A 27,199-nucleotide genomic window follows, 5' to 3' on the forward strand; every position below is an offset into this window, starting at 1 on the left:
AACAAAATGTAAAAATCTAAATATTTTAACATTTTAGGCCAATTTGTTTTCTGCTACATATTTTTGGTAAAAAAAAAAATCACAATAAGTGTATTTTTAATTGATTTGCGCAAATGTTATCGCGCCTACTAACTACGGGAAAGATTTTTGTCATTTTTATTGTTTTTTTTTTTTTTTACTAGTAATGGCGGCGATCTACAATTTTTTGTGGGACTGGGACATAGCGGTGGACAGATCGGACCCCTAACTGATATTTTTGACACTTTTGGGGGGGCAGTGACATTACTACAATAATCAGTGCTAAAAATATGCAATGTTACTGTAATAATGACACTGGCAGGGAAGGGGTTAACACTGTTGGTGATCAAATAGTTAAATGTATGCCTCATGCTTACTGACGTGTGTGGGGGGAAAGAGGGGGTTCTGTGACAGAGACAGAGATCGCAGGTTCAGCTATGCTTAATCCTGTGATCTCCTCCTGTCTGTCACAGAGAAGATCCGCCTGCTTTGTTTACATAAGCAGGCGGATCTTCTCACACTTTCCATGACGATTGGGGAAGGGAGGCAGCGATCGCCGCCTCTTCTTCTTCGGCTCGACTCCCGCGCGCCGCAGTGACCACTAGGATTCCAGCAATGTAGGTCTAAGTCGCTGGACCCAGGGGAGCCGACCTGCCGCAGTAGGAATACTGTGAGCAGTCAGCTAGTGGTTAACATTGGCATGTAGGAGAAATTTTGGTCTGCTTGGCATGGCACTGCTCCCTGTCTTTAATACTGGCGTCTATGGGATATCTTGGTCAGCTTTGCATGGTACTGCTCCTTGTCTTTAACAATGGTGTCTATGGGAAATCTTAGTCAGCTTGACGTGGCACTGCTCCCTGTCTTTAACATTGGCATCTATGGGAAATCTTGATCAGCTAGGCATGGTACTACTCCCTAACCACTTGCCGACCGCCCGCCATAATATTACTGCGGCAGGGTGGCTTGGCTGCGTCCACTCACGTAGTACTATGTGACAGAAATGCATTTGGTTTCGGTGGCGCCGCGCTCCCGCTGTGTTTAGACACAGTGGGAGGCGGGCCGCGGGAGGAGCGGCGGTGAATGTCGCTGCCCTCCCATGATCGTCCAGGTAAACCAAGAGAAGACCCGCCTGCTTATGTAAACAAAGCAGGCGGATCTTCTGTCAAGACAGGCAGGGAGAGATTAGCAGTTTCAGCTAAACTGAAACTGCGATCTGTCTGTGTCTGTCACAGAACCCCCCCTCCTCCCACACACACACAGTCAGTGAGCATATTAGGCATACATTTACCCCTTTGATCACCCCCAGTATTAACCTCTTCCCTGCCAGTGTCATTATTACAGTGACAGTACATATTTATAGCACTGATTATTGTAGTAATGTCACTGGTACCCCCAAAAGTATTGAGGCACCTGCACTGAAGTCACCTTTTGGGAAGTTATCTCTCTTTGTACAGAAATCACTTGTGGATATTATATCATCATAGCACTTTAAGATATACTGTGAAAAACATTCTCTGTGATACATCTGAAAGAAAGTGATTGGACTGCTCATTTTTGGACTATATTTTTATCATATTTATTGAGATATTTTGGATATTAATCTCTACTGCTTTTTACATCTAAATTTTATATGTGGTTTCCTGCTGGTTTTATACTTTACTACGTATCTTTTAGAATATTTATAGATTTATAGATTGGTTTATATGTGGTATTAACAGGAACCGCATCGGCGGCTTTTTACCTTATCTACATGCCTGTACCTTTCCTCTGAAATGTGAGTTTAACTGATTTTATACCGTGAATAAACAATGCTTAAACGTACTACACTATGAGACCCTCTCCATCTTTTTCCCTTCAACCACCGAGTGTCTGAGTAACCACCATAAAAATAGCACCTTAGACCAACTTTTGTGACCAGAGCCTTGATACCTATATCATCAGCGGAGATTGCGGTTTACCCTGGGATAGTGTCCCTTTCACCAATGGTCTGCAGGTTGACAGGAGACACCTGATACGCCCATATGAGAGATAAGTGAGGTGAGCGGCCATTACACCCGTTTTGAGGATTCTCTGCCCACTCACACTGGCACTGGGATCACTTAAATCGCCTGCTGTATTTGCACTGGTTATGAACTTTTTAACCATTAGAAGATCTATATTGGACTTATTCACCTAATATTATGGATCGCGTTTTTTGAATATTACGTATTCCACTGCACATCACGTGTGATTTCCTTCATATTTTTATATTCTTTGTCACAGTGGTTCGCCCATCATAGGGCATTTTATACCTTTTAACTGAAGATTATTGTTCATTTCACTATTGGTTATAATCACTATTATTTATATCACTGTGATTTATACCACTCTTTAACCTACACCTGGAAAAACTTTTTCAGTTCACTCTTCATAGGGCACTTTTCTTTATTTTTTCTCCCAAACTATTTTGGAGCGTGTCACCAGTTCTTCCTTTCATAAGAACCTGTGAAATTCGCTCCTTCATCACAGAGCAGTTTTTTCCCTTGCACTTTCTTCTAGCTGTCAACAGCTCACCCCTCATAGGACACTTGTTGATTTATTTATATTAATTGTTTCAGTCCGAGCCTTTGACCAGTTCTGGGTCTATAGAACCTGTACAATCGCTCATTATCTGCACATACCATATTTTATATTCTACCATATATCTTCCTGAAGCACAGATCATCTTTTGATTTCCACTTTGTCACCGTTTTTTTAGCAATCTAGCACTGTTGCACATTTTGTTGGCACTTGGCACTTTATTCCACTTTTAATATATTTTTGATTGCTTTATTAACCTTTCAACCTGCTAAGGATATTGTGCAAGTATTTGTTTACTTATGATGTATGGTTCAACGTTTTAAAGGGGTTTCAGCGCTGGTTGTTCTTTTAGAATATATAAAACTCTTGGATTTTCTTTTGTCTTTTACGTAACAATTCCTCTCTATTCATCCTCCTAACCAGTTCCCTAGTGTTTTCTAAATCTTTTCTATCATACCCTTTCTCTAAAAAATCTATCAATAAGCATATCAGTTTGTACCAAATATTCAGCTTCCCGAATACAATTGTGCTTAATGCACATAAACTGGCCCTTGTGGAAGGCCCTAACCCACCCATTATGATGGCAGCTACAGGTAGAAATATACCCGTTATGTAATGGCTTGTTTACATCCTGGCAAAACCGGAAGTGACAAAACACTCATCGCTTCCGGTTTCTTAGACCATAGAGATGACCAGGGACGTAAAAGCAATCCTGTGACTATTTAGCTACTAGGATCACTTTCACATCAAAAAGTATTGCCACTGGAAAACCAAAATATACTGGGATAATGCCTGCAGCTGCAAACATCACCCGGATATCATCACTCGAAGTCCAGGATGTCCTATGTCATTCTACAGGTAATAAGTAGTTAAAGGGATAAAACAAGGTAAATGTACATGTATTGCAGAGATATACTGAATTTGTTTTTTTTATTAATTTGCTCAGACACACACTTTTAAATAAAACAAAGGGAATGTTCCTCATTTAAAGATAATGGGTGGACACATGGAACTCCTTCCTCCACACCCTGAGTCAATGGTGCGATATCCCTAATATATCGTATGCTACCATGTTATTGACCTCTAGTCATAATAACAATAATAGTAATAATAATAAAAATAATAATAAAAATATTCTTACAACATCATAAGAAAATTTTAAAACTTTATTAAACACCTTAAATCTGATACATGATAGATTTATAAAAAAAAAGATAGAACACAGGGTTCACCCATGACAAAGGATTATCAGAGCACTATGGGGACACAGAACCCTTCCTAACATGCTGTCTATGATTGAAACCCTGGATGGAGCTAAATGGAGAAAAGGAGGAGTCACTGCTCTTATGTTTATTCTATATCCACGTTAATGACAGTAGATTACTTTTGTATGTATTTATGTCTCATCTCAGTGAGTAATCACAACCTATCACAGTTACTGCTTTTGCCTAAGAGCATTCTACAATCTCATTGCAAGCTATAATTTGTTATCCACAATTCACAGCATTAGTTTGCCAGTATATAAGTTATATTTTTTATTGAGGTGTCTTTCTTTGGGCTACAGTGGCCTTCACATTCAGATCTGGTCTCAGGAGAAGGATGTAACATTTGGGAATGAAGATACAGCCCAGGAGTCCAGCACTGGAGGACAAGATGGCGAAGACCTCCACAGCCACCATGTATTTCCCTTTAGTGCTGAGGTAGGCTGGGATGAAGGAGATCCAAACACTGCAGAAGACCAGCATGCTGAATGTGATGTACTGAGCTTCATTGAACGTGTCTGGAAGTTTCTTGGCTAAAAACGCTACAATAAAGCTGAGCATGGCCAGACCTCCCATGTAGCCAATCACAAAATAGAAAGCAATGACAGAGCCCTCATTACACTGTAATATCATCTTCCCCACCTCCACTTAGCTGTTATACTCTGGGAAGGGTGGAGAAAAGACCAACCAGAAGACACAGATGCCAAGCTGCCCTGAAGAGCAGATAATCAGAAGGAAAGCAGAGAATTGTTTCCTCGGCCATTGGCTTGGTTTACCGATAGGTCTGGTAACATTAAAAGCCAGAACAACAGTAACGGTTTTAGCCAGAACTGAAGAAATTGCCACTGAAAAAGTTGTCCCAAAAACAGCTTGTCGGAGAAGACAGGAGATCTTTGTAGGACGTCCAATGAACATCAGAGGACAAAGGAAGGACAGGATGAGTGAGAGGAGAAGGATGAAGCTGAAGCTCCGGTTATTGGCTTTTACTATTGGAGTGTCTTTGTGTTTCACAAATATCCCAAACATGATTATAGTTCCAGAACAGAATAACAGAGCCATAACGATCAGAGAAATCCCCAATGTATCTCCATAAGACAGGAACTCAATCAGGGGCAGACTGTCCACTTTCTGCCCAGGGGGCAAGTACAAACCAGAGTCTCATGGTGCAGCGACTCAGCCCCCCCTCCCACTCTCCCTCTTCCTGTCCTCCTGCTGACCCCCATTCCAGACTGAAGCTTCTCTCCCGACACTCTCCACTCACTGGCTGAATTTGGGTTCCCGACCTGGCCAGCAGGGGGCTGTTGGGGGATGCTGGGACAGCTCGGTTGGGGCTGGTCAGGGGAGGAAAGTCCAGTAGGGCACTAAACCGGCCTCTGCTCACATACAATTTACACCATCCATGCTGGGGGGGAGGCCTGTGCTCTGTCCTTCAACACGCACTCAGTAGGTCAGCGGCAGAGACTTTTTACTTCTCTTTACCAGGAATCCTTTAGGCATGTCTGTGGCAGAAGCGGTGCAGCCTTTTTACGGGGCATCAGAGAGGCCCGGGGGGCAATTGCACCTCTTCCCCCTGGCCCAGTCCTCCCCTGAACTCAATTGATCTTTGTATACAGGTTTCTCTTCTCTCATTGGGCCATTGATCCTCCGGACATTCATAACACCTTTCCATGTCTGAAGGAGGAAAAAAGGTTCTTATAGAAAATGTCAAAGATTATAGAACACAAGTCATAGCTTTAAATCCGATATTGTGTCGTACAGAATTTTCCTGGAGTCAGGATCAATAAATGATTTATTGTATCATGTGATCGAGAGGAAGATTCATCACAACATAGGACAATTGGACTTTTTTAATCCCATCCATACTTTGATTTTCTGGAGATTACCCAGTTTATCTGGAAGTTAAAAAGTAAAGATAATTATCTTAATTTTATACAGACCAAGTTTCCACAGTTTCTATTGAATCACCAGAAAAAGTTGGGATTGTGTCAGTTATTAGTGATCTTTGGTGGATCCTCATGTATTCTTCTATTTCTTTCTATCCTTGTGTGCATCTTCTTTCCCAGCCAGCAGAACTGAGACTAGGGATGAGCCATCACACCAAGCTTCGGCTGAATACCCTGTACAGCGGGAGCAATACATAATATATAGAGGAGGTATTTCTACCGTTTCCATAAATGATATCCATTGCTGGCCCAAGACATTGTGCTGCCTGGTTCCATGAATGAAATGCTGCCCCCCCCCCCCAAAAAAAAAAAAAAATCACGGTCATCAAAATACCCCCACATCCATTCTTTTATATCATGATAATTAAAACGAAAATTTAATTTGAAACACTCAGAATGTAGAGATCAGGAGTGCGTTGCGCTCAGAATGTAGAGATCAGGAGTGCATTGTGCTCAGAATGTAGAGATCAGGAGTGCATTGCGCTCAGAATGTAGATTTCAGGAGTGCGTTGCGCTCAGAATGTAGAGATCAGGAGTGCATTGCGCTCAGAAGGTAGAGATCAGGAGTGCGTTGCGCTCAGAATGTAGAGATCAGGAGTGCGTTGCGCTCAGAAGGTAGAGATCAGGAGTGCTTTACGCTCAGAATGTAGAGATCAGGAGTGCGTTGCGCTCAGAATGTAGAGATCAGGAGTGCGTTGCACTCAGAAGGTAGAGATCAGGAGTGTGTTGCGCTCAGAATGTAGAGATCAGGAGTGCGTTGCGCTCAGAAGGTAGAGATCAGGAGTGAGTTGCGCTCAGAATGTAGAGATCAGGAGTGCGTTGCGCTCAGAAGGTAGAGATCAGGAGTGCGTTGCACTCAGAATGTAGAGATCAGGAGTGCGTTGCCCTCAGAAGGTAGAGATCAGGAGTGCGTTGCGCTCAGAAGGTAGAGATCAGGAGTGCGTTGCGCTCAGAATGTAGAGATCAGGAGTGCTTTGAACTCAGAATACAGGTTCTTCTGTGATTTGCTGAGCAGATCAGCAGGTCCCGGCCATTTGTTCATTGGCCGGGGACCGGTTGACCTGCTCATGCTGTAGCAAATCATAGCACAGCTGGGGTGGTGGGCACACACACATGCTCCCTATCTAAAAGAGTGGATCACGTATACATTTCATGTTCTGGTCATTTCTTGTTAATGATCATCTATGATTTAATCATGTATCCAGAACAATGTATTTTGGAGCTACAAGTCCTGTGACAATGATCCGATCGTGTCGGTCGATGTATGGCAGATGGTGACTCCTGATAGTCGGATCTGAAGTCTGAGGAATAAGAAATGAGAAGAGATGTGTGCCCTTCCCAAGAATGCAAATCATTCTTCTGGGTGGAATCCCCCTCCCCATCTACATGAAGGTGACTGACCTCTTCGTTGGGGGTGACTGGACACTTCTTCAGTTAGCCCCAGTTCATCATGTTCCCAGTGTGTGGGATCAGAGTGTGGGCTGTACTGAGCAGGCTCTGGGCAGTGTCGGTGCCCATGTCTCCGCCTCCTCCTTCCACTGCTTTGCATGATCTGCTCACCTGCTCTCCACCAACGCCACATTAAAAGTAAATAATGACTCAGCAGCAGCAGCCGGGCACCGTGATATGTGCGCTGCAGCCTGCACACTTAGTACACTACCTTCATTTTTCCCCCCACAGCGCTGTACACATAACTTTTATTATTACTGGGGACCAAGAGCAGAGCAGCGCCCTCTGGTGTCCGGAATGTTATCTATATCATTTAGTCAGTGCTTGTCTGCAGCAGGGATAAATGAAGAAAAAAAACACCAGCCATCCCGGGCGTCGAACAATATGATTTGCCGCCCCCCTTAAAGTGCCGCCCGGGTCTAATGGACCCAGCGGGACCCATGGTAGGGCCGGCCCTGATGATATCTTCCCACTGACACTGGTGTCACAGACTTGGGAGACTTTTGGAGAGGACTGCAGACTAGCCTCCTGGCCACAAACTGTGTGGAGCAATCCTTATTGGTAATCTCATAAACACAAGCCACCTGTCTTTCACCCATTATTAATTAACAACCTGTTGTATACTGTGGGGATGTGTTTACATATAATAAAGTGTATTGTTCTTTGGGAGCTTGATGCCGGCAAGTCTGACCTGGAATGAGATCCCTGATTGTCCAGGTGGTAATTGTGTCATCTATCCTTTGCCTGCTAGCATTCTGTGCATTCCAACTAGGCTGGTTTAAGTGCCAAGTTAATTAGCATGTTAATTATATCATTGTCAGCTAAAGTAGTTGCTATAGGGGGATTAGCCATGACAGCCCTACCTCGTTATCTAACCATTGTGTGATGTTTTGGGTAAATATTCTGGTCATTGTTTATGTAGTGACTGACATACCTCTCAAGTGTATAAAAAGCCTTTATTCTTGTTCAATAAACAGTTCTTATTCTGGTTTACTCCAAAACTGGTATTGCCTAGTTCTTGGGGTAACTATAGCCAGATTCACGGGTCTTGTGTTATAGAGCTTAGGAAGCAGCTTCTTGGCAGAGATACCCAGTCAGGGTGTCCAGAGTCCGTCACAACTGGTTCCTAAGGAAATCACATCTGTAAGACCCATTGAAGTCACCAAGAATCCCCATCATGTAAGCAAAGGAAAGGAAGCTGTCATTTGGCCAGTGGTACCATGGGATTCAGTCATGTGCCCTGGGTCGTAATTTTTTTTGGTGAGTTGGCAGGCAGAGAGCAGCGTGATTGATGATGGATTTACAATGAGGGACATTTTGAGGGGATTTTATTTTTTTAAAAAGGACTTTCCAAATGTTTGGTTGTCTACTTGTAGGTTACATCTTTTTTTAGTGAATGAGTAGGGGTTCAATGTACCCCATATTCATTCAGGTAGGGGGAAGCGGTATCCGGGTTCCCAATTCTTATTATTACAGGAGGATTACAGATTCTAAAAATACCACATGAAGACCCCCCCCCCCCCCAACCACTGGCCAGATTTGTGGAGAAGAGACCCTTGTCTTCATCAGGATTGAAAGAAGATGTTTTGCCAAGGGGGTTTCTCTGGCAAGGCACCCCCTATGTTGGAGGCATGTGGCCTGGTATGATTCAGGGGGGCTCATGCTTGTTCTCTTATTTCCTGGTCAGCCAAACTACAGGCTTGGATTAAAGGCCTGGTATAAATTTCCTAAGGGACCTCACTCATTTTTTTATGAAATGCCAGCTTCCTAATTTAACCAGCTCACATCCGCGCTACAGCCTATATACGGCTGCAGCGCGGACTTGAATTTTCAGGAGGCCGTTTTTAAACGGCCTCCCATAAACACGCCCTCCGCGCGCTCCCGCGAACGCGTATCGGGCAAAAGCTGTGTTGGCCGTGTCCCTTGGACACAGCCAATCACAGATCGTGATGAATGGCCAATCACAGCGGCCATTCGTCACGATCGAGGCATCCAATGAGAGATGATCTCAAATGTAAACATTTGAGATCATCACTCATTGCCAGCTCTCCCTCCTCACACACAGACTGCAGTGTGAGGAGAGGAGAGACCGTAAGTGTAAAAAAAAGTGCCCACCAGTGATCACCAGTGCCCACCAGTGTGCCCACCAGTGTGCCATAAGTGTGCCAAGTGATCAGTGTGCCCAGTGCTCATCAGTGCCCACCAGTGCCCACCAGTGTGCCCACCAGTGCCCACCAGTGTGCCCATCAGTGCCCGCCCAGTGCTCATCAGTGCCGTCCAGTGCACATCAGTGCCGCCCAGTGCTCATCAGTGTGCCCAGTGCCCACCAGTGTGCCCATCAGTGCCCGCCCAGTGCTCATCAGTGCCGCCCAGTGCTCATCTGTGCTGCCCAGTGCTCATCTGTGCCGCCCAGTGCTCATCAGTGTGCCCAGTGCCCACCAGTGTGCCCATCAGTGCCCACCCAGTGCTCATCAGTGCCACCCAGTGCTCATCAGTGCCGCCCAGTGCTCATCAGTGTGTCCAGTGCTCAGTGTGCCCACAGCGCTCATCAGCGTGCTCATCAGTGCTCATAAGTGTGCTCATCAGTGTGCCCACAGAGCCCATCAGTGTGCCCATCACAGTGCCCATCAGTGAGCCAGTTTAACCGTGCCCATCAGTCTCACCGTGCCCATCAGTGTCACCAACGATGGCAAAAAAAATTTTCTCAGCCGAGGAGGCCTTCAATATCATCAGTGAGGACATGGACAGGGAGCTTTCTGCTTCGGAATCTTCGGAGTCAGAGTCTGACTCCGAAGTAAATTACGAGCCGGTCATTAGCAGCGGGACGCAGACCGACTCCGACGAGGAGGAATACTGCCCGCCTGCCAAACGAAGGTGTTCTCGTGAGGAGGAGGCAGTGCCATCCACCAGCTCCGCAGTGCCATCCACCAGCTTCGCAGTGCCATCCACCAGCTCCGCAGTGCCATCCACCAGCTCCGCAGTGCCATCCACCAGCACCACAGTGCCTCGGCAAGAAAGGCCAAGCTCAAGTGGGGTGTCACCTCGCCCCCAAAGGGTTAGGACCAACGCCAGCCTTCCCTATGCCCTTCTGAACCCCCTGTGGCTTCCTCCCAACTCAGGAGAAGCCATCATCCCCCCTTTCACTGCCCAGCCAGGAGTCCAGGTCAACACGGAGAACTTTGCCCCAATTGACTACTTCCGTTTAATTTTTACGGAGGACCTGCTGACGTCCATTGTGGCCCAGTGCAACCTGTATGCACAACAATTTATCCAGAGTAACCCCACATCTTTTTATTCCCGTCCCTTTGAGTGGAGAGACCTAACGGTGGAGGAGTTCAAGATATTTTTAGGCCTCACCTTCAACATGGGACTCAATAAAAAAAACGAACTGCAAGCATATTGGTCAACCAAACCAATCTACCATATGCCCATCTACTAGTAATGCCCAGGGCCAGGTATTTGATGATCATGAGGTTCCTCCATTTCAACGACAATACCCAGTGCCCTCCCCGAAATTCCCCAGCATTTGACAAGCTGTTCAAAATTCGGCCACTTCTAAATTATTTTTCAGAAATATTCCCTCAATTATTTACCCCAGACCAAAATATATGTGTGGATGAGTCCCTTGTGAAATTTACCGGCAGGCTGGGCATCAAACAATTCATTCCCAGCAAACGGGCCCGCTATGGTGTGAAACTTTACAAACTATGTGACCGAGCCACAGGGTACACCTATGCCTTCAGGGTGTACGAAGGGAAGGACACCCAGCTGCATCCCCCTAAATGTCCGGACTACATGGGATCAAGCGGGAAAGTAGTTTGGGACCTCATTTACCCTCTCCTTGAAAAAGGCTACCACCTGTACGTAGACAATTTCTACACCAGTTTGCCCCTGTTCCGAAACCTTCACAGAAAGAAGACTCCTGCATGTGGCACGGTCCGAAAAAAACGGAAAGGCTTTCCTCAAAGGCTAGTAAACACCAAGCTGAGAAGAGGGGAGACGGCGAGTCTGAGAAATGAGGAAGTTCTGGCTGTGAAGTGGAGGGACAGAAGAGACGTCTACATGTTGTCTTCGATCCACAATGACAACTATGTGGAATCCCGACGAAGGAATGGCCCAGTCCGAAAGCCAACATGTGTACATGAGTACAACTTATTCATGGGGGGAGTGGATTTCAACGACCAAATGATGGAACCCTATCTACCCACAAGATGTACCTATCATTGGTACAAAAAAGTAGCAATTTATATTTTTCATTTGGCCATATACAATTCCTACATTTTATACCGCAAATCCACCGAAAGCCCCCAACCCTTCCTTTATTACCTGGAGGAAATCTTCACAACCCTCATATTTCCAAACGGCCCACCAGAAAACATTAGATCTGACGTAATAAGCAGACTGTCTGAACGCCATTTTCCCAGTAAAATCCCTCCCACACAAAGAGACCAAAAACGGCAGAAAAAATGTAGGGTGTGTACCAAGGCAGGAATTCGAAAAGACACCCGCTATTATTGTCCCCAGTGTCCTTCCCAACCAGGCCTCTGTGTAGACGACTGTTTCCGCCGTAACCATAATTGTCTAAATTATTAGTATGGTAAACGTAGTCCTCTGCTTTCACCCCTTGTGCCACTGTATGCTCCTGAAATGACCCTGGACTGTTATTCAACGACGCCTTTGCCTGCTGATTTTGTACCTATGTCTGCCTGCTCCGGAACTGACCCTGGCCTGTTTTTTGACCATGCTTCTGCCTGCTGATTCTGTTCATACCTCTGCCTGATCTGGAACTGACCCTGGACTGTTATTTGACCATGCCTTTGCCTGCTGATTTTGTACCTACCTCTGCCTGCTCTGGAACTGACCCTGGACTGTTTGACCACGATTTTTGCCTGCCTCTTGAAGTAGTGGGATTCATACCACAGGGGTCTCACATATGTGAGGGGACCAGAATTGTTTTTCTGGATGAAGAAAACAATTTTTTTTGTTTTTCTTCTTCTCAGATTAGGGTCTGGATCCCGGAGGCTTCAAAGCGATTTGGGTGGGAGAAGCCTCTACCCCTGTCCCCATTCTATCCCGACAGAGACCCTACTTCTGCCTGCAGGACTACCATCATGCCTCTGCCTGGAGAATTGCATGCACTGTTGCTGACCAAGTCCCTGCCTGCTGCGGACAACTGCGCTTCTAAAACTACAGGTAAGCTTTTGTTTACCCTTTGCTCAGCAGAATGTATTGTGGGGTGTAATTCATGGTAATTCATGGTATGTGCATGCTATGTGTCTTTGCATGTTGGGCCTCTGTATGTGACCTGACTGCGTAAAAGTCTCACACATGTGGTATCGCCATACTCAGGAGGAGTAGCAGAATGTATTTTGGGGTGTCATTTTTGCTATGTACATGCTATGTGTTGGAAATATCTTATAAATGGACAACTTTGTGTAAAAAAAATGCGTTTTCATTTTTTTTCCACATTTTCCGAAAGATTCTGGAAAAAAATGACATGTTCAAAAGACTCATTATGCCTCATAGATTATACGTTGGGGTGTTTGCTTTCCAAAAAGGGGTCATTTAGTGGGCTTTTCCATTGTGCTGGTGCTCCAGGGCCTTCAAAAGTGTAATAGGTGGTTGAGAAATGAAAAGTGTATTTTATGCTCCGAGAACGCCTGGAGGTGCTACTTCAATGTTGGACCTCTGTATGTGGCCAGGCTGTAAATAAGTCTCACACATGTGGTATCGCCATACTCAGGAGGAGTAGCAGAATGTGTTTTGGGGTGTAGTTGTAAGTATGCATATGCCATGTGAGAGAAATAACCTGTTGAATATGACAATTTTGTAAAAAAAAAAAAAAAAAAATTTAATTTTGCAAAGAATTGTGGGAAAAAATGACAACTTCAAAAAACTCACCATGCCTCTTATTAAATACATTGGAATGTCTACTTTCCAAAAAGGGGTCATTTGGGGGTCATTTGTACTTTCCTGGCTTGTTAGGGTCTCAAGAAGTGAGATAGGCTGTCAGTACATTAGGCGTGATCAATTTTCAATGATTAGCACCATAACTTGTAGACTCTCTAACTTTCACGCAGACCAAATAATGTACACTTATTTGGGTTATTTTTACCAAAGATATGTAGAAGTATACATTTTGGCCAAAATTTATGAAGAAAAATTACTAATTTGCAAAATTTTATAACAGAGACTAAAAAAAAAATTTTTTTTTTTTAAATTTGCGGTCTTTTTTTATTTATAGCGCACAAAATAAAAAGCCCAGCGGTGAATAAATACCATCAAAAGAAAGCTCTATTTCTATGAAAAAAAGGACGAAAAATTTATATGGGTTGAGTGTTGCATGACCGCGCAATTGTCATTCAAATTGTGAGAGCACTGAAAGCTAAAAATTGGTCTGGATGGGAAGGGGGTTTAAGTGCAAAGTAGGCAAGTGGTTAAGAAAAAGTGCAGCACACGGGCCCCTCCAAAGGTCGCCCAAAATACAAAGCAGACTCTCGGAAGGGTCTGTGTGCATAATTTTTTTTTTTAAACAAAGAAACGGACAATGAAATGTCATTTTCCAGAAATTTTAAACACCTCTTTTACCTTTGTAAATGTCAGCACTGCTGCAGCACTTTCTGTACATCACAGAGCCACCCCATTCGCAGGCAGGATTAGGACCCCCTCAGACATGCTATGTAAAGGATTAGGACATTTTTAATGTTTCACTTCGGGCATTAAAAAAATGACTGCTCCTGGATGAATAGAATTAAAAAAATATATATGTATTGTTTTTTCTATTGGAACATGTTCCCCAGAATTGTACCCCCCCCCTTCCCCCCTTACATGCTTTTTTTGGGGGCCCCCCCCTTGCCTATTAGCCCATAAAAACGGCCATTTTAAATTTAAGAGATTCAGCTTCCATTGATTTCAATGGGGTTCAGCATCTCAAACCAACTCAGGGCAGATTTTCTCATCCCTACCTGAGATTATCTTTAGACAAGATTCTTATGGCAAATATTGTAGAACCATGGCGGTTGTTATTTCTTTTTTGCACTAGTGCTGGATACATTTTTTTTCAATATTTCTCAGGTCCAGAGACAATAATCTCGCATTGGGATTTACTTTCCTATCTCTACTAGCTTCCAATCAGCTTTACCCACCGGCAGGCTCATTGTCAGTCAGCATTTTTGTTCCTACAGTGGGTGCCTCTCATTGTGATTGACATGGATCTACATCACAGGACAATGTGATTGATGGTGGATTTACATTGTGCAGCTTTGTGTTTGATTTTTACTTTTCACTTTTTTTTATGAAAGTGGGTGCATGGGGGTGTATCTCTGGCTGCTCTTATTGGTAAAGTGGGCTTTCATAATACAATAAGGCTCTACCCCAGTGGCCCACAATCACTGGGCCAGGGTTGTTGGGCAAAGGCTTTTCTCCTCATCAATATGGGGACAATATTCGCTGAGTGGGGGGTTCTCCCTGGCACAGGACCCCACCTATGTTGAGGGCATGTGGCCTTGTATGGTTCAGGAGGGGAGGCACATGCTCAGCCCCACCCTTCCTGACCTGTCAGGTTGAATGCTTGGATAAGGGTCTGTAACGGAACCACGACCCACACCGTGCTTGTGGGCTTCTGTCAATATACCGCTTCCTTCAGTCTTGAACATAGATATCAGATATTACAGCTGCCCCATGTAGTATGGTAAGCAATGGGTTAAGTTGCTGTCTGCAAAATGTTACAATTATGTATATGTCTGGGAGCTGGGTGTGGCTGAAGGTTAGTGGCATGCGTGATGTTCAGTGAATAAAGAAGCAACCGGTACAGCCTGGTCTGTGTTAATACACTACATTTTGGCGACAAGGATGGCTAGCTTTCTGGAGCTATCGGACCGTTTGATGTGTCTGGAGACCACACTAGTCTCTCACAGTGCTGGGACAAGTGGAAGAAGGGATTTCAGCTCTATGTTATAGCCACAGGAGTGACTGCACCTGCTCAGAAGAGAGCCATGCTGCTGCATCTAGCTGGACCTCAAGTTCAGGACATTTTTGAAACCCTGGGAGCAACAGGGGAAGATTCAGACTATGAGACAGCCATGAATAGACTGAGTGAGTACTTTGAGCCAAAGAAAAATATTCCCTATGAAAGATATAAGTTTAGACAGGCTGTGCAAGAACCGGGAGAAACCACAGACAGTTATGTGACTAGGCTGAAATATCTGGCAAAGTCTTGTGATTTTGGGACTGTAACTGAGGAGATAATCAGAGATCAGGTCATAGAGAAATGCACATCTGTGCACCTCAGGAGGAGATTATTGAGAGAACCTAGTCTCACACTTACTAGTCTGCAGGAGATTGCAAGAGCCATTGAACTGTCTGAGCTCCAGGCTCTGCATATTGAAACCAAGGACACTGCATCTGTCAATACAGTCTCCAAACCTACCTATAATAATAGGAATATCTGGAGTAGGAAAGAGAGTTTTCCAAAGAGGACTTTACCTGTAACCTGCAGTATATGTGGCAGAGAGGGACACACAAGTCAGGACTGCACTGTGGTACAGAATAAAATGTGCTATGCTTGTGGAAAGACAGGTCATTTTGCAGATGTGTGTAGAAGTACACCCAGAGATAACAAAACCAAAGGACCATCAGCACAAGTAAATGTTATAGCTGAGGATAAAGAGAGTGCTCCTGACTGTGAATTTATATTCTCCCTGTGTTCTCTGCAAGCTGGGACATTAACCATTAAGATTGGAAATACAGATGTGTCAGTGTTGATTGACTCTGGAGCTACATGCAATGTTATGGACTTAGCTTCTTGGCACAGTCTTAATGGCAGAGAAAATCACTTTAAATTGTGTAACACCACTAAACAGACTTATACTTATGGCTCCAGTACACCACTACAACTTAAAGGCAAATTTTATACCTCTGTTCAAACACATGAGACTGGTCCTCCATTGCAGACCGAATTCTATGTTGTAGATGGCACAGGGTCGCCTCTGCTTGGTCGTCAAACCGCAATGGCACTAGGGGTGTTAAAGATTGGCCGTGATGTAGGCAGCGCAAGAGTGAATATGGTGTCTCCTTCTATTTCTGCATTGAAAGAGGAATTTAAAGATTGCTTCTCTGGGTTTGGAAAATTAAAGGATTTTCAGTTGGAGCTTCACATTGATCCACATGTAAAGCCTATTGCACAGCCAGTACGCAGACTTCCTTATAGCCTGAGATCACCTGTTGAGCACAAACTGGCAGAGCTGCTAGACCTTGACATTATTGAACCTGTAGAAGGACCCACTCCATGGGTATCGCCGTTAGTTGTTGTACCAAAGGGCACAGATATTCGGATTTGTGTGGACATGAGATGTGCTAACCAAGCTGTGCAGAGAGAGAGACATCCAATTCCCACTATTGAAGATGTTCTACATGCAATGAATGGGGAAAGTGTCTTCAGTAAACTGGATTTGAAATGGGGTTATCATCAGATTGAATTGACCCCAGCATCTAGAGTCATCACTACATTTGCAAGCCATAAAGGTCTTTTTAGATACAAGAGGTTGATGTTTGACGTATCGTCAGCACCGGAGGCCTATCAACATGTGATTCAGCAGGTGCTACATGGTTGTGAAGGCACGCATAACATTTCTGATGATATAATTGTGTGGGGAACAAACACACAGGAGCACGATGAACGTCTCCGTGCAGTGCTAAATCGCTTGCAGGAGAAAGGGTTAACATTAAATGAGAAGAAGTGCACATTTTAAATGAACAAAATGACTTATATGGGCCATGTGCTGTCTGACAGGGGCATTGGTCCGGAGGACTGTAAAATTAAAGCTGTGTCTGATGCCAGAAATCCTGAAAACCCTGCAGAAGTACGCAGTTTTCTTGGGCTAGTGAATTACTGTGCCAAGTTTATTCCAAATATGGCGACTGTCAGTGAACCTTTGAGATTGTTTACTCGCAAAGCAGTCCCTTGGAAGTGGGGCCTTTTGGAACAAGGTGCATTTGATGAACTTAAGAGACGGCTGACTTGCGCCACAACTTTGGCTTATTTCAATCCTACTGCACACACCCAACTTATTGTCGATGCTAGCCCTGTGGGGTTAGGCGCCATCTTGGTTCAGAGACAATGCACAGGCGATTACAGGCCTATTCAGTATGCAAGCAGATCCCTTACTGATGTAGAGAGACGTTATTCTCAGACCGAGAAAGAAGCTTTGGCTGTTGTTTGGGGATGTGAAAGGTTTCACACCTATCTCTACGGCCTTGATTTTGAAATCATCACAGACCACAAGCCTCTGGAAGTGATATATTCGCCACGCTCAAAACCATCCGCCAGAATTGAAAGATGGGTTCTCAGATTGTTACCGTATCGATTTACAGTGCGGTACAGACCTGGACCGACTAATGCGGCAGATGCACTTTCCAGATTGCCTCAGTCTTCAGCACCTGTTCATAACCTAGCAGAAGAGTACATTCGTTTTGTGGCTACTAACGCCATGCCTCAGGCATTGACACCGCGGGAGGTTGAAGAATTGTCATCTGTGGATCCGGAAATTGCTTGGTTGAGAAAATGTGTAAGACAAGGGGTTTGGGTGGATTGTGACCCAAGCTATCACAGAATCAAACAAGAGCTGAGTATTGCAGGACAACTAGTTTTACGTGGCAATCGTATTGTGATGCCTAAAGACTTACGGAAACGTACATTACATTTAGCCCATGAGGGCCATCAAGGCATTGTACGCACCAAACAAAGATTACGTGAGAAAGTCTGGTGGCCAGGAATTGACAAGGATGTGGAACGTTTGGTTTCTTCATGTCGAGCATGTCAGTTGGTGGGCAGCAAACCTAAACCAGAACCAGTAACTCAACACTGTTCTACCTGAGGGACCATGGGAAGATTTAGCCATTGATCTGTGTGACATTCCATCTGGACACCATCTTTTAGTTGTTGTGGACTATTATTCAAGGTGGCAAGAGGTGGTAGTTCTCTCTAAAGCTACATCATCAACTGTAATTGAGGGGTTGGAGAGCATTTTTGCGTCTCATGGGTTGCCTAAACGGATTGTGAGTGATAATGGTGCCCAATTTACTTCTCAGGAATTTCAGGATTATCTGAAATCAAATGCTATTGAACATCATCGTACAACTCCATACTGGCCACAGGCTAACGGGGAAGTGGAACGCCAGAATCGAACCTTGCTGAAAGCTTTGCGGATTGCTCATTTAGAGAGAAGAGACTGGAAAAAGGAACTGTGACGTTTTCTTTTGGCTTATCGCACAACTCCGCATACTGTCACTGGAGTTAGTCCTGCGGAACTTCTTTGTGGTCGCAAATTCAGGACAAAATTGCCAGACATTGGGGGTCCTCCTACGAGTCAGAAACCTTTTCGGCATATTGATGAGGAAAGGAAGATCCGGGCTGAACAGTATGCAAACCACCGCCGCCAGTGTCAACCTAGTGGCCTTCAACAGGGTGATAAGGTGTTGCTTCAAAATGATCGGTTTAACAAACTGGCTCCGTCCTTTGAACCTGAGCCTTATGTTGTAAAGGAGAAAAGAGGTACTCAAGTGGTTTTAGAGGATTTAGATGGACACACAAAAGTGCGTAATTCCTCATTTGTGAAGAAATTTATTGAGTCAGAAGGTCAAGTATCGGAAGACGGCGAACAGGCAAAGAGTAGTGATGATACTGCCAGTGATCCAGACTTCAATCCACAACCATCCACATCGGTATGGCCAAGAGAAAAACGAGCAACTAATCCACCGGCCTACCTTAAGGACTATGTGTATAGTCAGGAGTTTATAGTTTAAATTTTTAGTTGTTCATCCATGCATTTTGTTAATCTTATTAATACGTTGTGCATGTTATGTTTTATTCAAAGAGAGGAGGGAATGTAGTATGGTAAGCAACGGGTTAAGTTGCTGTCTGCAAAATGTTACAATTATGTATATGTCTGGGAGCTGGGTGTGGCTGAAGGTTAGTGGCATGCGTGATGTTCAGTGAATAAAGAAGCAACCGGTACAGCCTGGTCTGTGTTAATACACTACACCCCATACAAAGCTAGCCGACAACTTTGCATGTATAAGTTCTGGAATCTTTATTGAACAAACTCACACCGAATATATACCTCACAGGAGGACATCCCCCTCCTGATCAGATTACCCCACCAGGTCAGGTGCCTGATTACATTATCATATGCAGATGAAATTGTGTACAGAAATAGAAATAACCTGAACTAATTACCTAGCCATCTGGACAGAAACAATAGGTGAGTAAATCAGCATAATCAACAATTTGTGGAAGACAGGTGGTTGAGCTGATGATATTAACATTTGCTATTAGTCTGACTGTCTTGGGGAGACATGGACTTGAATCCAAAGTAACATTACTCCAAGGGGCCCACATATAGTATCTGTCTTTCATTCCCATTGACGGTGAATACCATAACATATCTTCCCCCCCAAAGGTAGACTAACCATGTACCAGATCTCCAATCGGTCTGTGCCTCAGTTAGTTGAGTAACAAGTCCCAAAGAGTCAATCCATTCCATATTCTCAGTGTCCATTAAGTCCATCATTTCCTTGGTCACCTTGTGTCCCTAACAGAAACAGGGTGACTTACACATAAGAGGGTCCTAGGGGGCTGAGAGAGGGATTTTCCAACCTCTCTAAGGTAATCTGGGTTCCACAGGCCCCCCAACCAAAGTGACCAGGGTCTGGTATGGCTTTTTGGGAGACCCCACAATTTTAATAATTTTTGCATTAGGTTCCCTATAAAAATCCCCTGCTATTCAACCAACAGAAAATTTCCCAGCACACTTACCAGCTAGCCTGCAATATAAAATAAATTAGCCCATCTAACAGTTCATGTAAAAACAGAGGGTTTAATTGCGCATGCTTGCAATATACATGAAAGCCACAGCGCCCCGCCAAAGCTCCTCTGTATACTGCGATCCTAACACTATAGTTCTATCCACTTGCTGACCGCCCTATAGTAAAAATATGTCATTTGTTTGACATTAAATACCGGGATTAGCTGGCTGCTATAACCCCAATTTTTTTTTCCACTATAGCAGATTCTCTGTCAGATAAATGTGGTCCTGTGGGTCATCCTTATTTCTATTACAAGGGATGTTTACAATCCTTGTAATAGGAATAAATGTGATTAAAAAAAAAATTAATTAAAGAGACAGAGTACAAATGTAAAATAAAAAGCAAAGGAAAATAAGAAAAAAATGTAAATGCCCTATCCCTTCGTGTTCGCACGCAGAAGTGAACGCATACGTAAGTCACGCAAGCATATGGAAATGGTGTTCAAACCACACATGTGAGGTATCGCAGCCAACATTAGACCTCCTCTATAACTCTAAACTGGTAACCTGTAAAAATGTTTAAAATGTCGCCTATGGAGATTTTTAAGTACCAATGTTTGTTGCCATTCCATGAGCGTGCACAATTTTAAAGCATGACATGCTAGGTATCTATTTACTCGGCCTAACATTATCTTTCACATTATACACATTATACAAAACAAATGGGGTAAATATTGTGTTTTTTTTTATTATTAATTAAATTGTATTTTTTCCAAAAAAATGTGTTTGAAAGACCGCTGTGCAAATACTGAATGCCATACAATATTGCAACGATCGCCATTTTATTCTATAGGGTCTTTGCTAAAAAAAAATATATATATATATATATATATATATATATATATATATATATATATATATATATAATGTTCGGAGGTTCTATGTAATTTTCTAGCAAAAAATACTGATTTAAATTTTTAAACAAAAAGTTTGAATATCTAAGTTGGGGCACATATAGCAGTGGATAGACTAAGGGAAGGTTTGCTGGAGGGAGTCCACTCCTCCTTGAAGGCACAGGGACACACTGGACACCCAGCAAGAGCACAATGACAGCTGAAGGCATCCACTGTGTCCCCATGCCAAATTCAACCGACAAGCTGTACAGACCCCCCCGATCTATACCTAGCCTATCCATAAGGTGCAGATGGAGGGGCTGTTTTTTATGGGGTTGTTTACTTGAAGTCCTCCTTAAAAGTCATACTAGACATGAAAGGAACCCCGTGCCGTTTTTTTTCCTTGACAACCATGGCAGTGTAAGAAGGAAGATGTCATATATAGTAGCTATAGTAGTAGGAGAAGATCCTGTAACTAGGTTTTCAGCTACTGCCGAATGGTCTGAAAGTCCGGTGTTCAGATGAAAACTAATTTCTAGTGCTGCCCACCATGGTTGTCACCTACCTGGTGGGTGAGCCTGACATGATGAGAAAATGCCTCTCTTACACCTCCAGCTCCAGGCCCCTGATAAAAGGAACAGTGACACAAGTGCCGGTTTGTCTTGCCATCAATGGAGCTGAGTAGGGTGTTCAAGATGGAGCAGAGGGAACCTGACAGCGGACCACACCAACTTAGTAGAGTAACAGGCTGTAGATCACATAGGAAAACACTGTAGATGAAACAGCACTGAGTAATAGCATCCGATTTCACATACGAACGTGCACGCACCATTTCTATGTGGATGTGTAAGAATGTATGTTGACTTGCACCCGCATGCAGAAATCCACCTAGAGTAGCCATTTTGCCAGCTGGCATGCCCTTCCTGACAATGTCCAAACTAGGGGTGGCATCTCAAAGGTAGAAGATCAATGTGTATGGGGGATGGGATCCCACTGGGAATAACTGATGTGTGTGCTGGAGGTGGGACCTCACTGAAGAAAGACCATGAGGTATGCTGATGGTGTAATTTTCCTTCTGGAACATGCTCTGTTCATCTAAATGCAGAATCCCCCAGACATAAGGCAGAGTGAAGTATAACTTCCACATTATATAATAAACACTATATTTTCTAAAGTATTGGGATGCCTCCCTTTACACACACATGGACTTTAATGGCTTCCCAGGCTTAGTCCGTAAGGTTCAATATTGAGTTTGCCCACCCTTTGCAGCTATAACAGATTCAACTCTTCTGGGAAGGCTGTCCACAAGGTTTAGGAGTGTGTCTATGGGAATTTTTGACCATTCTTCCAGAAGCTCATTTATGAGGTCAGGCACTGATGTTTGGATGAGAAAGCCTGGCTCGCAGTCTCCGCTCTAACTCATCCCAAAAGTGTTCTATCGGGTTGAGGTCAGGACAGTCAAGTATCTCCACCGCAAACTCGCTCATCCATGTCTTTATGGACCTTGCTTTGTGCACTGGTCCAGATCATTTGGTGGAGGGGGGATAATGGTGTGGGGTTGTTTTTCAGGGGTTGGGCTTGGCCCCTTAGTTCCAGTGAAGGGAACACTTAAGGCGTCAGCATACCATGACATTTTGGACAATTTCATGCTCCCAACTTTGTGGGAACAGTTTGGGGATGGCCCCTTCCTGTTCCAACGTGACTGCACATCAGTGCACAAAGCAAGGTCCATAAAGACATGGATGAGCGCGTTTGGGGTGGAGGAACTTGACTGGCCTGCACAGAGTCCTGACCTCAACCCGATAGAACACCTATGGGATGAATTTGAGCACAGACAATGAGCCAGGCTTCTCTCCAACATTTCCATAAACATACTCAAACATTCCCATAGACACACTCCTAAACCTTGTAGACAGCCTTCCCAGAAGAGTTGAAGCTGTTATAGCTGCAAAGGGAGGGCGAACTCAATATTGAACCCTACGGACTAAGACTGGGATGCCATTAAATTTCATGTGCGTGTAAAGGCAGGCGTCCCAATACTATTAACAATATAGTGTAGGAAGAGGGATGAGGTGGACCATATGTATTAGAGGTACCAACCAGTATTATTGGAGATCCAGTTCTCTGGGCAGGGCACACACTGGTGACAGCAGGGTTGTCTTCCTCCAGATTGAAGTTTATGGTATCCTTGAGGGCAGATCTCGGAGCACAGAGAACGTGGAGTCTGAAGACAAAGATAAAAGAATAAATCTCAGTGTTCTGGATGTGTAATAATAATGATTACCTATATGGACCAAGTTCTCCTATAAGGATAAACAACATGTCTGAAGTGTAAGTATACTGTCCACCATTCTACTGTTCCTCTATGACCCATCTCTAATGATGAGACCATTACTCTCCTTCCTTATTATACACATGAATTAAAGTGTAACTAAACCCAAAACTAACAATGTCATATATTACAGATCACCAGTCCACACATGCATATCGGTCCAAAAATACAATGTGATCAGAAAGTAAAAGCAATTTCTGTTCAGTAAACGACTAACCCCCTCCCCCCCAATGTAATAGAGAGGAACGAAGACAGACATGTCCAGTCTGTATTACAACCATGGTTCCCCCCATAGATACAATGGAGAAATGGGACATGAAATGTGTTATTCGTAGGACTATGAAGTGAAAATGAAGTAAAAAAAAAACTAAAATGTGAAAACTAATGCAGCCACCACATCTATGGACTGGTAATCTACAATGTATGCATGGGCGAGCATGTGGCCAACATTCGCAAGGGATTCCCAGGCCACAGTGTTTCAAAACACTTTGATGTATGCCACCATAGGAATCCTCAAAACACTTTATTTGTGGCCTTTGACCGCTGTGTCTCTAATTGGAGGGGAGCGAACATTAAAAGGGAGTTGTCCCGTGCTGAAACACGGTGGATATATATCCTTAAAACATATGTCCCCCACGGCTTAAACGTGGAGTGGGACATTAATTGTTTCATTAATAACAGTTAAAACATTTTTTATGTACTTTTTTATGTACCTTTTATATATTTCCACCCGCATCTATTATGTTTCACATCCTTTTTGTGCTTATCATTAACATTCTTTTTAGTTAATATAATATGGTAATTTTTATTGTTTATTTTATTGTACATTTTTTGTATACATCTCTCAAGATGTTTTGCTTTTTTTAGACCCTTCTTGTGTTGTTGGTTTCTCTTCAGGGGGTATCACAATATACACTTTTGGCGTTCATATTACTCATCCTAGTATTAATATTTTTTGCCACTAGATGGAGCTACATGGCTCCTCGGCATTACATAATTTACATGTTTATTTTAAAGCGGTTATAAACCCGAAAAAAAAAAAAAAAAACCTACAAGACAAAGGCATAATGAGCTAGTATGCATCGCGTACTAGGTCATAATGTATTACTTACCTTAGAACGAAGCCCCGAGACGGACCCCAGACACCGCTGCGGGCGCTGCCATGATCCCTCGGTGTCTCTTCCGGGTTTGGGGGCCCCGGCGCTGTGATTGGCTGGAGCCGCGATGACGTCACTCCCGCGCATGCGGGAAGCTCCCAGCAAGGAAAGCTGAAGGTCCCCCCGGACCTTCAGAGCGTATGCACCGCTCGCGTGAGCGGCTGCATGCACTGCAAATATCTCCTAAACAGTGCCGGTTTAGGAGATATTAATTGTACCTACAGGTAAGCCTTATTATAGGCTTACCTGTAGTTAAAAGTGTCAAAAAGCGGGATACTACCGCTTTAAATAATTTGGTATCTATTCTTTTATAATCGGCCATTTTTATATGTCTGGCTGTTCTTGCATACTCTATTTGTGTCTATATACAAGAAGGGCATGTCTCTTATTTTCATTTAACATGTTCACCGTAACGTTTTCCTTTTTCCATCTCTCCGGTGTCATGTTGCCCTTTTTTTTCAATATATATTTCTTTTTTTTTATATTAATTGTAGTATATTAATTATACAATGAGAGATCTATTACTTATTTTTTCCATTCACCATGTACTAAGGTCATATCAAGAGATGATTTTTTGCCCTTAAGCCGCAAGGTGTATGTGTGACAGCATTTTGCTTGATTGGTCTGCGCTGCCGATGTGTCCGGTAACCACGCCCTGGACGACGTCACGTATGACTAAACCGGTCGGGCGGTACCTGACGTGACGCTACCATGCCCCCTGAGACACCTGCTTTTGCATCTACACGCGGGATGCCGCGATTTTACTGTTCTGCCTGCTTTTAATGGATAAATTGTAAGTGCAATTCCTATTAAATTTTTGTTTACCATTTTACTGGATTGCGCTATGTGCTTTTCATTTCCTCTTTGCACATTCAGTTCTTACTATCCCTTGAGTTGATTACGAGAGTCTATATCTGATATACATCTCCTCCCACGATAACTAAAGGAATGGTAACACTGCAGTCCTACATCTAAGCGCTTGTGGCCTATCCATTAATTTGGGGGCCTAAGTTTCTGGTAAGCAGCCATTTCTCATACTCCTCAGGGGTGTATTCCTGCTTCACCACCTCCTTGGGATCACAGTCTTCCATCTATCATCGTCCATCCTGGGACTTGTTGTTCTATTGATTTATTTTCTAATTTTTCAATAGACTTTTTTTAACAAAAATGCCCAGTTTTTGATATGGATATGTCACTATTTTATTTGATATAATTTGTATTTACCATCTTTGCATTCAACACTGGTTTGATGTTAGCGCTACACATTTTATTGGGATTATAGTTTTTGTTTTCTATAGATCAAGTGTATTTTGCTGCTTTAATTTTCACATTTTTTCATTTCACATTTATGATTTTAGTGCAGGATTCTTTTTGGATTTTAATCTACAATGTATTACATTTTGGATTTTGGTTTTAGATACAACACTTTAAGACCGGGCCTTTTTCTTACATTTGTTGCTTACAACGTAAAATCAGTATTTTTTGCTAGACAGTTACTTAGAACCCCCGAATATTATATATTTTTTTAGAAAAAACCCTAGGGAATAAATTGGCGGTTGTTGAAACACGGTTCTCGCGCAGCGGTTTTTCAAATACAATTTTTTTGGAAAAACACTTTAAGGAATTAAACAATGCCAAAGAGATGAATGGTGGCCATCTGTCCATCACTCATCTCTATGCTAAAACACAGCTGACAGCAGATGGTTCCCAGGCTCGCGGATCGGTAATGTTAGCCTGAGAACCACCAGGAGGCGGGGGATGGGGGTATCTCTACCGCTGCTTATAAAAGTGATTCAGCGGTGAATCTGCCACTGGGACCACTTTTATCAGAAAGCCGACCGCCTGAGAAAACAAAAGATATCTGGGTTATGGCATCTATCTGCAGGCATCACCCCGGTATTTTCTGTAAAATCATGATGTACATTTATAGTTAAGTTGGTCAGCAAGTGTAAAATGTTTTCTTATGAATGGTTTCTTGGTTTAGACTCTTTGTACATTTTTGTGTGTTTTTATGTGTTATGTGGACTTTAAACATTTTTTTGTGTTTTGTAAAGACTGAATGATGTTTTTTCAGATACCTGAGAGAATCGTGGATTCCACCGAATCGCACTCTCATTAAGTTGGAGTCTTATTTCTCTTCCGTGTTTGTAGAAAAATCCAACTGGATTCATTGGTAAGGAATCATTAGGTGTAAATATGATGTTTAATAGATCAAATCCGAATGAGACCTTTCCTCCATCAAACTGGATCTCCTCTCCTCCTTTAGTGGTAATGTGTGCTCTTCTCAGATATCTGTTCATCTGGAAGTAATAAAAGACCAATCACACCTACTACTCCTCTCCTTCCCTTCTCCTCTTCCCCTCCCTCCTGTCCCTATTTGCTCCACTCTCTTCTACTCTCCTCAATTCTCCTCTAACCCCCGCCCCCCCATCTGCTTTACTCCCCTCTTCTCTCCCCCCTGCCCCCATCTGCTCCACTCCCTTCTCCTCTCCACCTTCCCCCTGCCCCTATCTGCTCCACTCCCTTCTTCTCTCCTCAATTCTCCTCTAACCCCCCTCCCCATCTGCTCCAATCCATTCTCCTCTCCTCCTCCCCCCTGCCCCTATCTCCTCCACTCCCTTCTTCTCTCCTCAATTCTCCTCTAACCCCCCCCCCCTCCCCATCTGCTCCACTCCCTTCTCCTCTCCGCCTTCCCCTGCCCCTATCTTCTCCACTCCCTTCTTCTCTCCTCAATTCTCCTATAACCCCCCCCCCCTCCCCATCTGCTCCAATCCATTCTCCTC

The 27,199-nt window shown here is 43.6% G+C and overlaps 1 pseudogene across 1 annotated transcript; it reads right to left on the reverse strand.

Annotated features, from left to right (window-relative positions):
• Nucleotides 1-4,095: 4,095 nt before the first annotated feature.
• LOC309567540 (vomeronasal type-2 receptor 26-like) lies at nucleotides 4,096-4,932 on the reverse strand (annotated as a pseudogene). Its single transcript has one exon. The product of its transcript is annotated as a vomeronasal type-2 receptor 26-like (transcript).
• Nucleotides 4,933-27,199: the final 22,267 nt, after the last annotated feature.

Source organism: Pelophylax lessonae (assembly GCF_965119305.1).
Source record: "Pelophylax lessonae genome assembly, chromosome: 11".
In the NCBI taxonomy this organism is placed as follows: Eukaryota; Metazoa; Chordata; class Amphibia; order Anura; family Ranidae; genus Pelophylax; species Pelophylax lessonae.